The 14,928-nt window shown below is 36.3% G+C and overlaps 1 long non-coding RNA gene across 1 annotated transcript in view; it reads left to right on the forward strand.

Moving 5' to 3' along the window:
* Positions 1 to 14,928, forward strand: part of LOC146993025 (uncharacterized) — a 255,416-nt gene that overhangs the window by 97,973 nt on the left and 142,515 nt on the right. Inside the window, exon 2 of the long non-coding RNA XR_015039090.1 lies at positions 5,758 to 5,832. This is a non-coding gene — a long non-coding RNA (uncharacterized LOC146993025). The remainder of the gene's footprint in view (positions 1 to 5,757; positions 5,833 to 14,928) is intronic.

Genomic DNA, 14,928 nt, shown 5'->3' on the forward strand with positions numbered 1-14,928 from the left:
TGCTTTGTCAATCCTATTCATTCTGGATAAGCTGGTGTAGTTTTTGTAAAAATTGATAGAAATTAACTGATATTTTTCTATTTTTCCCCTCGTATTTTGAAGAATTGTTAAAAATCGGGACATGACTTGCAATAGTATATTTTTGAAATTACAGGATATTGATATCGAGAACCTTGTGCATTAATGGGACCTGTGCAAATTTCATTCGAAAGATTAAGATAAGCGTTTAAAGGGACTTTTTTTTTTAAATGTATCATACGCGTAGCTTGTATTTGTTGATTAACTAGCTGTTCCTTTATAACTACAGCCGGAATGATTGGCGCTGGAATCTTCGGAGATCTGGTTAACCTATGGACGAGCGGTAAAATCTCTGAACACTGTTAATTCAACCGGGGTTTGAATTCCGCGAACGAGCTAGCTGCATTCGCCTTTTCGTGGTTTTCCCATAAGTAACACAGATACAAGCCGGTTTCTCTTAGTTTGGTTTAGTTTATTTAATTACGGCAAAGCACACTAGGGCTATCTGCCTAATGGGAGGGATGCCTTCGTGGAGGCCTTTCTAAGAGAAACTGGCTCGTATACACGTTACACATGTGGAAAACCGCGAAAACGCCCATGCAGCCAGCCCGTTCGCGGGATTCGAACCTCGGACCGAACTACCAGTGTTCAGTGACTGTACCGCTCGGCCGCTGGTGGGCCCCCTGTTTGTCTTAGAAAGTTCTCCATTGAAGGCATCCCTTGCCTTAGCGCGCACCAGCGGCCGAGCGGTAAGGTAGCTCAACATTGGTATTTCGGACCGAGGTTCGAATCTCGCGAACGGGCTGACTTCAGGGGCGTTCTCGTGGTTTTCTTCGTGTGTAACGTGTATACGAGCAAGTTTCTCTTAGAGCTCGCATAGAGCAAGTGTTAATGTGTATACGAGCAAGTCCTCCACGAATCCATCATTTCCTTAGGCAGACAGCCCTCGAGGTTTTGCCGTAATCATGTAAACCAAACCCCTCTGTCAGGCAGATAGCCCTGGTGTGCTTTGCCATAATGAATGAAAATGATGTCATCATAATACAAGTGTCGGAGGACGGGGACGCCTGACGTATGATAGAGGCAAGCAGGCATATGTCCCGCATCCTCCACTATCTAGTAGCAACAACTCCCTGGGGCCCCAGGAGGCAGCACCGGGAGTTTATTTGGATCTTAAATAAAAATTACAGGGTCATACAAGGGCAAGCGAGTATTACATTTGCTTGTTAGTCTACAGAAGTACGGTAGTTATATGACATCGAATATAGAAACAGAAAATACATACTCATGTAGTCATCATAATACAAGTTGGAGAGTATATAGAAATAATTTCTTTTTTCTTCCGTGCAGTGCTGCACGATCGGTATCGGAAAAGCCCGAGACGTACAGCGACGGGAAAAAATATTTGAACAGAGCCCTTGTTTAAGCACTAACTTCATTGTTAATAAGTTAAACTAAAAATAAATACTGGTGGAGAAGCCCACTGCGCTTCAGATAGCGTAAGAAATGAAAAATACCCACCGAAAGTCAATTGGCACATTTATTTTAAGAAAAATTTTAATTGGCAATGTCTGGAATCAGAGAAGATCGTGCCAAAATAGTCCAATTAAGGAGCAATGGTTTTACCTTTTCGGTGTATATCAACTGTTTCCTACTTTTACTTACGAAGCAAGTGGAAACTGCAAGCAGTGTGATTGACCCAAACCACTTTCAGCAAGGGACTCATTTAAAGCTTTGTTAAAAGTAATTAGTAGCAATGAAATTGAAAATGACATTACATCATGCTTTTTTTTGACACCATGTACTGTAAAATATCATACACATAGATTTGTCTATAAGGGTAGAAGCGTAATGAGGAAGCAAATAGGAAAATTAGTGAAGCAAATAGGAAAAAAAGATAAGACAATCTCTGGGCGGTCTCCTCTCAGTCAATTTAATGACACTTAGGGTCGTCAAACCCTGCGGAACTAGGCATAGGGCTTCAAACCCTGGTCTAGAACCTTGGAGAGATCGGAGCCAAAGCACCTGGAGCAACAGAGACCCAGGGCGTCACCAGTCGCCAGTTTGCTACCTACCAGTCGCTCGGGCAGCCCGTCGCAGAGGGACATTACCCAGTGTACCCGGGAGGACCCCGGGCTACTAGAGCCCTCAGTTTTAGGACCTGTCAGACTCACAGGCCGACCTCTCCGACCTTATGATCTCTCCGGGGCCTCCAGAACCACAAGTTTTGTAATTTGTATACTCCCAAGGCCGCAATTGGTTAGGTACATAAGCAGTACCTTCGCAAAGTTCTCCACGTCGACCCCCGGGAGGAATAGAAGAAAAGGGTTTAGTTAGCAAAGACCTTTGGAATTGGGCTAAATTATAATATTCAGTGACGAAAGTACGTTTAACTTATTTGGATTGTACGGCAAAAAATTGGTTTAGATGAAAAGTGAAAAAAAAAAAAAAAAAAAAAAAACTTTGATTCCTCAAGACGTGGTTTCTACAATTAAAAAAAAGTATTATAGTTTGGGGATAAATGTCTCTTAATGGACCTGATAAATTAGCATTTATTGATGGCATTCGCCGAGTATGTGGACATTTGCGAGATACCAACCAACCAACTCACCAAATAGCCTACATTCATTGGGAAATGCATCCGCGTTCAGCAATTTTTCCAACTGGCCATTGGTGGGCCTGAGTGCTTAAATATCGGAACGTGCAGTGTTATACTCATCATTCCAGTACGTGTCATCATTCCCGTGCATGTTATGACCCATATATGTCATCATTCGTGAAATGTTATAGCGAGTGAATTGGCTTGCCAGATGAAATGTGAGCAACAGCATCTAAAAGTTGCATTATCCTGCTCGTTGTTAAAATCTTTGAAAAACAAGCTGAAATTATTTCATTTGCTGTACAAATTAACTGAATTTTGTATCGTATTTTTAGTTAAACTTCGGACTAGTTGGTGAAATTCATGATGAACGTATTCTTTTAAGAGTAGCAAAAGCATTTTCTTCTGATTTTAGAACTCTGTTATTTTACATATTGAGACTTTAATGAGAAAGTTAAGTAGTATGATAGAATTCAATTCATTCACTTCAAAATTCAATCTTGCTCTTATCCGGAAAAAAGAGAGATAAGATATATTTTTACAGCTTAACTGAAAAAGATTTTTGTAGCAGAAGATTCAAAAGCAAAGGATTTCTATAGGAGAATTGGTATTTGAATCCTTTTGCTTCCCCCGAAATCTAATTACGTTATTTTAGGTAAGTCACTTTAGTTTTGATTTAGCGGTTGAACACTTCTTATTGTCTAATAATTAATAAGAGAAAATTAGTAAACTATTTTTTCCTTCTGGGAAATAAGTTTTTTTTAGATACATTACTTAATATTCATTCCGAAATCCCAGTAGTTTACCATTCTGTTCTTTTGCTTCAGCAAGATTAGGGATTTAATTTTTAACTAATATTCATCACAATTTTCTGCTTTTGCCGTCGACATGCCACACTGATGAATAAAACTGTGGAGACCGAAGAATTTGTTTGAAAACGAGTCAATTTAGTCAGCAATTGTTTCCGATAAAATAAAGAAATTAAATGCAATGCAAATGAAGAACAAAATTGCGATACTTAAAATAAAAATTTTATACAATGTTAAAACAATTTAAATCATGTACAAAGTTACTCAAAAAATTCATCTTTTTACAAATGTTTAACAGAATTTGAAGGGAAACATAATTTATTTAATATCACTTGGACTCTTTAAATTTCTGGTCAATCATAACAAATACTACGTCATTCAGTCTTTAGTACATTTCAGTCGATAATGCATTGCCGGGATAGCGTGAATAGCACATAATTAGAGTTCGTTAAGACAAATGGCAGTAAAACAATTAATATTCAAACAGTGCCCCCTCAAACGAAAAACGTTCAGATTTTAATGATCGCTCCAAAGGTTTCTTTTAAAGTTTAATATGATTTATGAGTACGTTGTGAATAGATAAATCCAGGTAGAATAGCGAAACATTTGATAGAATATTCGGAAAGCATGTATTTAGAATTCCAATCTGGAAATCTGTATATTTAAAAAACGGAAAAATGTAATGTACAGAGGCTGTTCGCACATTTTTTAGACGATTTTGGTAAGCGGTAATAAAAGGTCGTTTGCTGCAAAAGAAGTAATTGCAATTGTACTATATTTTTAAAAGTCAAAATTATCGTCTGTGGCTTGAAAGTTTTGTTTTTATTCAAAATGGCGAATTTAGCAAAGCAGTGGTTCGAAGGCTACATTGACGCTCTTTCCGAAGAGAAATATGCATACTCCGTTATCCAAAAACGATGTGAGAGTCATGGTTTTGTGATATCTAAAGCGTCGATAGGTAATATCATCAACAAGAAAGGAAAAAAACGTCAAATAGGAACCTCAAAAATTCCAAACCAGTATCCAAGGAAAAAACGGACATCTTCGACTATTGCAAAGGTACGTTGTTTAATGTTAAAAGAAAATCCCCCTAGTCAAAGGACAGTGTCAAAATCATTAAAATGCTCGTTGTCCACTGTAAAGAAAATGATAAACGTTGATTTAAATCTTAAGAAAGCGAAGAAACGCAATGTGCATCGTCTTCTTCCAAACCATATCGCTCAACGCAGGACACGCTGCAGAATTCTATATGAGAAACGCTTATCCAAAGAAAATGAAAAACAATAGTCACAATAGATGAAGCATGGGTGTATTTAAATGATTGTAACAAAAAAAGAGCCATTTATTTTCGTAAAAGAGGAGAAAAAAATTTAAGCACATGGTTCAAAAAATCGAAAGAAAGTTTTTCTAAGGGATTCATGATTGTTGCTGGTTTTTCTTATAATGGCAAGTTTAAAAATAAAGAGAGTGCAAAAAAATATCAAGATTAACTCCAAATACTATCAGGAACATATTTTATCGCCAATTGTTCTGAATGAAATACCATCGCTTTACCCACAGTGCCATCTATCTGTGAGACTCCATCAGGACAAAGCTAGCAGTCACACATCAAAATCCACTGTAAATTTCCTAAAAGAAATGGAACAAAAAGCTGGTACCAAGGCCATACCCTTCACCGATATCCCTACTAAATCTCCCGATGAGTCACTTATGGATTTTTGTGCTTTCGGAATCCAAACGTTGTCCCAAAACCCTAACAGGAATCTGGAAAGCTGTTCGGGAGGAATGGGATAGAATATCTCTTCTGCCTCTTCAAAAGGCATTATTATCCTGGAAATTGTGGTGCCGAAAGATAGTTCAGAATAAGGGATGTCAAATAGAACATTTAAAATACAAGAATTTTATGTAATTTAGTTTTGTGAATACAATATACTTCGTCTAAAAAATGTGTGAACAGCCTCTGTAGTTCTATAAAAATATTGAATTTTTAAATTAGATATATCATAAATGCATTTTTATTTAATTGAATCGGACTCGTAAGTAAAAAAAAATACTGTTCTTAAGAACTGCATCTATTACTTTTAAATAACTTAGCTTGCTCGCTAACAACAAGCAGATTAATATTAAAGGATTACATTTTCCGAATGGCAACGAAAAGTTAAACAACGCAAAAGACTACTTGCCATTTTGGGCTAAAATCCCCACAAAAATGTTTTCCCCAGGAATGAGGTCTGAGGAATTCAGAAGCTTGGCGATAAAAGTATTCGTTGTTATTTGCTCTTTTGGACAGCCGAGCGGCTACAGGTAATTCGACTTTGGTTTCCACTATAGGTGCTGTCTGCATGTTGGTTTTCCCATTTGTAAAGAAGATGCAAGCCAATTTCTCTAACGTTGGATGTATCCCAGGTAAATGCATTATTTACTATAACTATTTGTACGAATCCGATACGTGCTTTTAATTTCATTATATACTATAACTACGATTCTTTTTAATTAACATTATATGTCTAGATAAGCATCGGTTCACCAATTTTTTCCCATTGTTTATTAATAGGAGTTGATTATATTTCAAGTCAATTTCTTAAAAGAATAAATTAATAATAATAATCTAATAGTTATAATAACTTTTAAAATTCTCTCTTGATTATGTCTCTTGTATCTTCAAATTACGAAATATTGTAAATTTACTGCGCAATTTCCGACGAAATCTTAAATATGCACCGTAAAAATTAAACGGAGGTAAAGATTTTACCAGAATTATATTTATTAATTCATATTAAATTCAATCTTAAAATGGCTTCAGAAGTGCATTATCGAATTAAGGAATCCAAATTTCGGCTGCATTTTGCACGTTTTGCATTATTTACCAAATTTGAGCTAATGGGAAAATAAAAAGAAATGATTACGTATACGAATAATGCAGCTTTCATTTCCCAAAGTTTATGCACTTGCATACGAACATTAACAAACGGCGAAAAATTAACTTTAGTTAAATGCATCTGCACTTCGCGTTACCTAAACCAAACTATTGTTGGAAATTGCGTAGATACTTCTATGGAAATTACGGAATTTGGAAATTAACGTAGATACTACTTCGCTTTACAACGTTGAATTCTGTACTGAATATAGGTGAAAGATCAAGAAGCAAACTATATTAATATATTTTTTTACGAAACTCTTGAAATATACTATTCGCGATAATTGATAAATATTTTCAAATTTCGCTGTTGAATTATTTTAAATATAATGTAATAGTCTGCGTTTTGTTGTTGTTGTAACTCTGTGATGTTGCATCTCAGCATTTTAATTAGGAAAATGCAGTAGATTCTTCATTAACTGTTGACAATGTCTTTTATTCAAAAGTTCATTTACGAACGATTCAATAAAAGCTTCGGAAAGTGTAACATTCCATGAAGTGCAAATTCATGAAAGTGTAACTTTTAAAAGTAAGCAAAAAAAGGCAAGGCATTTAGTTTCGCGTAGATGTTTTCGAGGATACTTTTTCCTTTCGGGATTTAAAAAAAAATCTGCAGAATGTTTTTGCTTCTGAAAAAGAGGGAACTTGTGGCTGGTAGCCTTCAAAATTGGTGGCGTTATTTAAAATCTACATCAAACTAAGATTGTTTTTGGAGGAAAGGCTAATTTTAAATGGTTAACTGAAATCATTTAATCCTTACTTTAAAACTTTTGCAATTTAGACTTTATTTGGTGACATTTCTTCAATTTAAAAGATTAATTCTAATACAAACGAGCGGCAATTCGATAACAATATCCGAATAACCGCAATCGCATTAAGCGGCGTCTTCTGTAAACGTCATCGAATATATTTTCGAGGAATTCATAAACTTCGTATAACAGATCGCCGTATGTAGATTGAAACACTTATAATATTGCTTATAATGCGCACAACAAGGAATAAACAATACTCGTTCACTAGTTAAAAACAGGCAAAAAAGCTTTTTACACAACAAAACTGTTAGTTAAGGTCAGATTTACTGTTGGTTGTCAATAATGGTTTCTTATTTTGACTATTATATTTGGCTAATCTTTGGAATATGCAAACAGGTAGTTTGGCGACATTTTGGTAAGGTGACAAAGGTTACTAGGTAGGACTTTAGTACACAGTTCGAATCACAGATTATTTTGTCTCAGAGAAATGAGAGATCATGAGACATGTCATGTGACGTTTTCCGGAAAATTCCGATCGTGATTTGAGCTAATAAGCACTTAGAGAAACAATTTCGCTGCTGAAGTGCAGAATCGCCGACTTATTTCTTTGGCGCTTTTTACAAGAGTAAGAAGAATTGGATTTTTGTCAATTTTCTTTGACTTTTGAAGTGAAAATAAATCGATGTGTACATTGATAAAGTCAAGCGTGTGCGCAATGCCATTTTTGTGCAATTCTGGGATGTTTTTTTAAGTGAAAATAGGTCGACGTGTACATGGATACAGCGTATGTGCACTTCTTAAAAAGGCGCGAAGCAGTGGGCGATTCTGCACTTTCTCCCAATTTCGCATCTAATCTTCGTCATGAATAAGCACTTTTGGTTCCATAAAAGTTCTAGCATAAGCGTAATTTGGCTAGCAGATTGTTGGAAAAATGTTGATAAAAAAAAAAGCCTTATCTTTGTGAAAACAAAATGGCGTCCAAAAAAAAGAAACTAGCAGGGTTTCTTTTTTTAGGTTTTTCTTTTTTTAGCAGGGTTTCTTATTCTTGCTGTAGCAGGGTTGGTCGCCAAATTTTCGCCAAAAAATTGCTAAGTTACCATAATCCGAAGATTCACCTTATATTTTATCACTTCAGTGTATAAATTTTAAAATATTTGACGGTACTTTTCTGCTAACGGAGTGCCACTTGAAGTCAGACATAATTACATTATTGAGATTACGGCAATGCATACTAGGGCTATCTGCTTGAAGGGAGGGATGCCTTCGTGGAGGACTTTCTAAGGGAAACTGGCTCGTATACGCGTTACACATGGGAAAAACCACGAAAACGCCCATGCAGCCGGCAAGTTCGCTGAATTAGAACCTCGGACCGAACTACCAATGTTTAGTGATTTTACCGCTCGACCGCTGGTGGGCGAGTCAAATATAAACGTCGGTGTGAAACCTAACCAGATGAAAGCAACTTAATGATACGTAAAGCTTCATGAAAAACGAAATTGTAATAACAGTAATTTATAATATAACACAATATCTATATAATGTTTAATGTGTGTAGATCAGAAGCTGAGCAATTCTCTGACTGAGATCTATTGATATATTATTCTTCCCGTATACAGAACGATCTCTTTTTGCTTAAGGGCATCATGTAATTACATAAATTAGGCGAAAACTTAAGATTCTATTTTTACTTCCATGTACGAAGTAAAAAGGAAGTATTGTAATCGCGAAAAGTTTCAGGCAGCATATTTCAACGAAAATATCCATTTTGACCGCTATCGAATGCAATTTAATGATGTTTTTGCGTGATATCTGTACGTAAGAACGGAATAAAAGACTCGTTTCCACCAAAAAAATTATAAAACTGCGTTAAAATTAATTCTGAAGATAATTTTTCGTGGCGTCTGTACGAACGTACGTACGTACGTATCTCGCATAACTCAAAAAGGAGTAGAACTAAAAATGGTTGAATTATGTTGTTTTTATCTTCCGGTTAAGGTTTTTATGCCTTTAGTAAATCTGTATGCAATATTTTTAGAATTATCAACAATTTTAAAGTTGTATAAGTGCCGCTAAGCCTTTATTTTCATGGCGGCCATTGATTGTTTACATTTGAAACAGCAAACTAGTGGATTTGTTGCCAATCTAGAGAAACTTAGCCTTGCAACAACAAAGATAACGCCTTCATTTATTATTGCCAATTAAATCATGCTTAATCCTTTCTGGAATTTTTTCGAGGAAATAAGTGTTTAAGATTTACTTCGTAATTTTTAATATAGATATTTTGAGTTTTTATGTATTTTTGCCTTCTCGTGAAGTGAGAACTAATTAATTGAATGAGAAATACTCAATCGTCTGTGAAAAACTGTTTCTTTCTTGTTTTGTTTGCTTAATTTCTTTTATACATCATTCTAGCTTTATTATAGTATTTGTATAGAACATGTGGCAACGATTAGATAATTCTATTCTTTAAATGATATAAATTTTGTGCTTTATGAGTTATAATATGAACGAAGTGTAATACTGTTAAGTGAATCTAGCGCCAGAATGTCCGTATGGTAAACACATACTACAGTGAATTTTAAAGAATGCATGTATTCTATTGTGGTTTATGCGGTATCGGTGAAAAATATTTAATTTAATCCAATAAGTTTAAACGAAATGCAAGAAAAAATGCGTATAATTTAATATTCCGTACAAGGAAGTCATGTGGTGTACACATCAGATTTTTTCTTTTGACAAAAAGGAAGGTTTTATATTATATCACCAGTGAAGAGATAAAAATTTGTAAATGTATATATGTAGTAGCAAATTTATACAAAAGTTGGTGTTTATATGTTTGAGTTATACTCACAATGATATTTATTGATTTTGTACGACTCTGCTCACTTATGTTTTATTCAATTATTGTGCAATATGAGACTTAATTTTATATACAGGGTGATTATAATTAAAGTTTAAGTTTCAAAACGCTATAAAAAAAGAACCACTGATGAAAATGATGTGAAATTTGAAAGGAATGTTATTGAAGAAGGCGGAAAGCGTATGGCAGAAGAAAAAATTTAGTTTCAAAAGTTAGCAACAGATGGCGCTGTAAGCAGCAGAATCAGGACGAGAAACGAGAAATGATTCGTAAAACAACGGCTAAGGTGGATGTTACACATTAAAACGCATTGACAAGTTAGACTTGTTGAATAATTTTATTTGCATGACTGTACATATCACATCGAAAGGGACAAATCGGTTTCAAGAGTTTTGCGGCGACATACCGCATAAGAACCATTCATCAAAGAAGTTCGTAACTGTCGCGAGACTGGCGCAAAACATGTTCAATATGGTGTCCACCGTAGTGTGCAACAAGTTGAAAGCGACAAACAGCATGTTCCACAACTGATCGCAATGTCTCCGGGGTGATGTTCAGAATGTGTTGCGAAATGCGTGCCTTTAATTCCGCTAAATTTGCAATTGGAGCGCGGAACACAACATCCTTCAGATATCCCCACAGCCAGAAATCACACGGAGTAAGATCAGGCGATCGGAACGGCCAGCTTGTAGGGAAATGACGGCTGATAATTCGAGCATTTCCGAAATGGAGCCTCAGCAACTGCTTCACGGGATGTGCAATGTGCGGAGGAGCGCCATCTTGCATAAAAATGATTTCATCCACACATCCACGTGGTTGCGCAAAAGAGACGCATACCTCTGACCAGTGACGGTTGCGGTAACAGGACCGGAAGCACCCGTCTGCTCGAAAAAATATGGTTGTAGGATGAATGATGCCGTAAAGCCACACCATACCGTGACCTTTTCAGGATGAAGTGGTACGGGGTGCGTTGCCAATGGATTTTCTGTTGCCCATATTTGACAATTCTGGGTATTCACGTATCCTGTCAGATGGAAATGGGCTTCATCTGTCCACAAAATTTTCCACGGCCATTCATTATCCACTTCCATGCGAGCCAGGAATTCTAACGCAAACGTCTCCCTAGCTGTCAGGTCAGACGGAAGCAACTCCTGCACATGGCCAATTTTGTACGGATAGCATTGCAGAATGTTTCGTACAATTTTCAGCACCGTGCTCGTAGTCCTGTCCAATGTTCGGGCAATTCCTCGTGCACTGCACGGTTGCACACCACCGGCCGACCCCTCCTGTAATGCTGTGGCCACTTCTTCAACTACCGTCGAATGCACTCGTTTTCTCCCTCTACCAGATTGCACATCAAACGAACCTGTCGTTTCAAATTTTTGCATCATTTTCTTTAGACCTACGACACTCATTGGACCAACGCCTTCTTTTATACCCTTCAGTGTCCTGAATTTTTGCAGAGCTACTCTTGCACAATCATCATTCTTGTAATACAGCTTTACCAGCAGAGCGCGGTCCTGCAGTGAAACACCCATGGCGAACGTCTAAGACGCGAAATGAGGAACAGCCGATCCGAACAAGTATGGCTGGAGTAGCGCGCGAAGCGCGCTGTTTCCAGCTCATAAGGAGAGCCCAGTAGGCAAATGACGGTAGGAAGTCTGACGTGGTAGGAGTTAAGAGAATGAGGTGAAGAGGAACAGCTTGGTACCTGGCGGCTTTATAACACTGAAATTTAACTGATATTTTAATTTACGTCTTCTTCCGCTTGCAGCGCCATCTGTTGCTAACTTTTGAAACTAATTTTTTTCTTCTGCCATACGCTTTCCGCCTTCTTCAATAACATTCCTTTCAAATTTGACGTCATTTTCATGAGTGGTTCTTTTTTTATAGCGTTTTGAAACTTAAACTTTAATTATAATCACCCTGTATATTTATAGTGTGCTTTGTATAATTTCCAATTTCTGGGTTATTTTTGAATTTTATGCTTTTAACTAGCTTGAAACATATCGAGTGTTGTACGAATGCGCATTGCAGTTGTATAATGACTTGGAGGACAAATCAAGATATACCTTGTTAGGAAAATTTCGATAATATTTAGCAATTTCTTGCCGAATGGGCGTTACTTTGAATGTTTCTTAAAATGAATTTTTTACTAGAATACCGTTTTTAAATTAAGAGTCACTCACCAAAGATGTTACCAAGACAGAATTAATTTGTTTCGTACTTACGCATTATCCTGTCGACAATACATTAGTCGCCATGCAGTGCGATTTAGCGCCAATTATGGATATGCATGATATAAACATGTCGCTTTTTTCTCTTGTAACTCCAGTTAATTCTCTACATGCCCCGTTAGGTTTTTATGAACAAGGATATAAATTAACTTTTATTATTATTATATACATATTTTTTGCATTTATAAAATGAGTAAAATTTGGGACCTGCTTTCTACAGATGAGTAACCGGTAGTTATTACCGGTAGGTGATTATTTTGAAAGTTATAGTGCCTTGCCACCAATAAAATTGTGTATTAGTGGACATGATATTGTCTGCTGAATACGGTGGATAAAAAAATTACAGACTGCAGGAATTGCCTGCGAGAAATTTGCACTCATCGCGTTTTAAACGGAGCTTCTGCAAAATAAGAGTGTCAATAGTATACGCATTTAAAGTTAGGCAAAAAAAACAAGCTTATTAAATGCATCACTTAAATATACAGCAGGTAGACATTTTTACACACATACAACATTTATCAGAATGACATGTGTACAAAATTTTATGGCTGGCAAGGTGAGATACTGATATAGTTCTTTATCAAGAATAATGTATACATGAAATATAATTACTGAATTTCATGTGATAACTCAGCACAAAGTTTACATGAAATTTAGGATACAATTTTACAAACGGCATAAACTATGCGATAATAAAAGAAACATCACAAAAAGTATTGGCGATAATTTTACTGCACAAACACATGCACATTCCGCAATTCATTTTGTATTTATACAATCAGTTGATCGTCAATAAGTGACAGTGAAATAAAAATACACATACTGAAGAAATACGAAGAGTAATTTTTCTAACATTCTATGAAAAAATACGAAGCTGAACTTACCTCACCAACAACACTCTCCTGGGCCCGGAATTCATTAATCTTGACAATAATTAATTATCCATTGTCTATATTGTATGTAAATCGAACGCATTGCTTCGATGACATACGCTTCAGCTAAAACTGACGCAAAACCTTCCGCCATGTTTATTGCCGGAAATATAATCATCTGTTTATTTAACAAGAAGGGTCAGATCTGTCCTTACATTAACATCCGTCTCATCAATTTAACGGTCAAATTTAACGCTAGCTTTGATGAGAATACCAATACTTGCGATTTAACTACTTGTTATGTCAGAGTACCACGTGATTCCGTAAAAATCACTTAACGCTGTGGTTAGAAACGTCATGAATCGGGCCCTAAAGCTGTGTTTCCCAAACATTTATGTTTACAGCCCGCTTTTAGAAACGCAAAGAAACGCATTTTTACAGAAAATATATAAGCATATAAAACAGCATAAATGGGGTTGGATTACTTGTATGTTAATGAAATTAGCAGTAATTGCACTGTCATTTTAGCTAAATGAATAATAAAACAAAAATAAGGACGTGTGTTTCCGGTCATCCGTAAAGCATTCTGCAAAGCATAAGATAATATTTATTTTTCAAATGTAATCATTTAGCTCGGGGGTATAAAAGAAGTCTCTTGCAAATCGCAATATATTTGTCACCCAACTTTAGCAAACAAGTTATTTAAAAGAAATGCATTGCCACTAGCCAAATTAAATATTTACGCCGACCACGCAGCAGATTTTTCTCATTCAACAAAGCGCAGGAATTTTAATTTTCCTTTCAAATTAATTCTTATATTTTTCACAAACTAAGCGATTTAGAAAAAAGCCGAAATTCATATAAATTATCTGAACCTATGAAATAACACTAACCGAATTTATTAGAATCATCTGTACATATAAAAATCGGTGCCCGTTTTTCTTTGTTGTGTAATTTGTACAAATGTACACTTTTATTCCGATCTGGCTGAAATTGTGCGCTCTTGACTATCAAAATAACAAGAAAGCCACCGTCTACACATAAGATTTGGAAAACTCGCCATACAATTGCTCTCACATCACCGGTCTCAGGTTCGCGTTGCCATAGTTGCGCTCCCGCTATGAGTGAACGCCATACATACTAAGTAAGTTTAAGTTGCTTTTTTACAAAAATAGGTATTCACATTTCTACACAGCCTTAATTTTTAAGTGACGCCACTAATATTAACACCAGTGTTGTATTCCCGCTGCCAGTTCCTATTAAAACATTTATCAGAACTACTATTTCGCCTAATTGATTTGGCACACATGTGAGTGTTCCGAGTAGAACAATGAGTTTACTTTAAACTATGTTCTTTGAAACTGTAGAAGATATGACACAGATAAGAAGGGTACAATTACCCTTTATTTTCCCCAGTTTACTGCTATTCCGGCATTTCGGGATACAAACTAATTGACTGCAATGCCTATTCCAGGAGACCAAGCGAGTTTAGTTATTATAATATTTTTTACGTGTTCAAAGGATGTATGCCTAACGGAAGGATGGTATGCGTAAATAATTGCTCCAACTGAGTGCAAAAAAATTACTCCAACTGGGATGGAAAAAAAATTGCCCCAACTGGGGTGGAAAAAAATTGCCCCAACTGGGGTGGGAAAAATTGCCCCAACTGGTGTGGGAAAAAAATTGCCCCAACTGGTGTGGGAAAAAAATTGCCCCAACTGGGGTGGGGAAAAATTGCCCCAACTGGGGTGGGGAAAAATTGCCCCAACTGGGGTGGGGAAAAATTGCCCCAACTGTGGTGGGAAAAAATTACCCCAACTGTGTGCAAAAAAAATTGCCCATTGGAGATTATGGTGAAGAGTCG

This window comes from Stegodyphus dumicola, chromosome X2 (assembly GCF_044657685.1).
Source record: "Stegodyphus dumicola isolate Sdum_Otavi_A_Nest chromosome X2, ASM4465768v1".
In the NCBI taxonomy this organism is placed as follows: Eukaryota; Metazoa; Arthropoda; class Arachnida; order Araneae; family Eresidae; genus Stegodyphus; species Stegodyphus dumicola.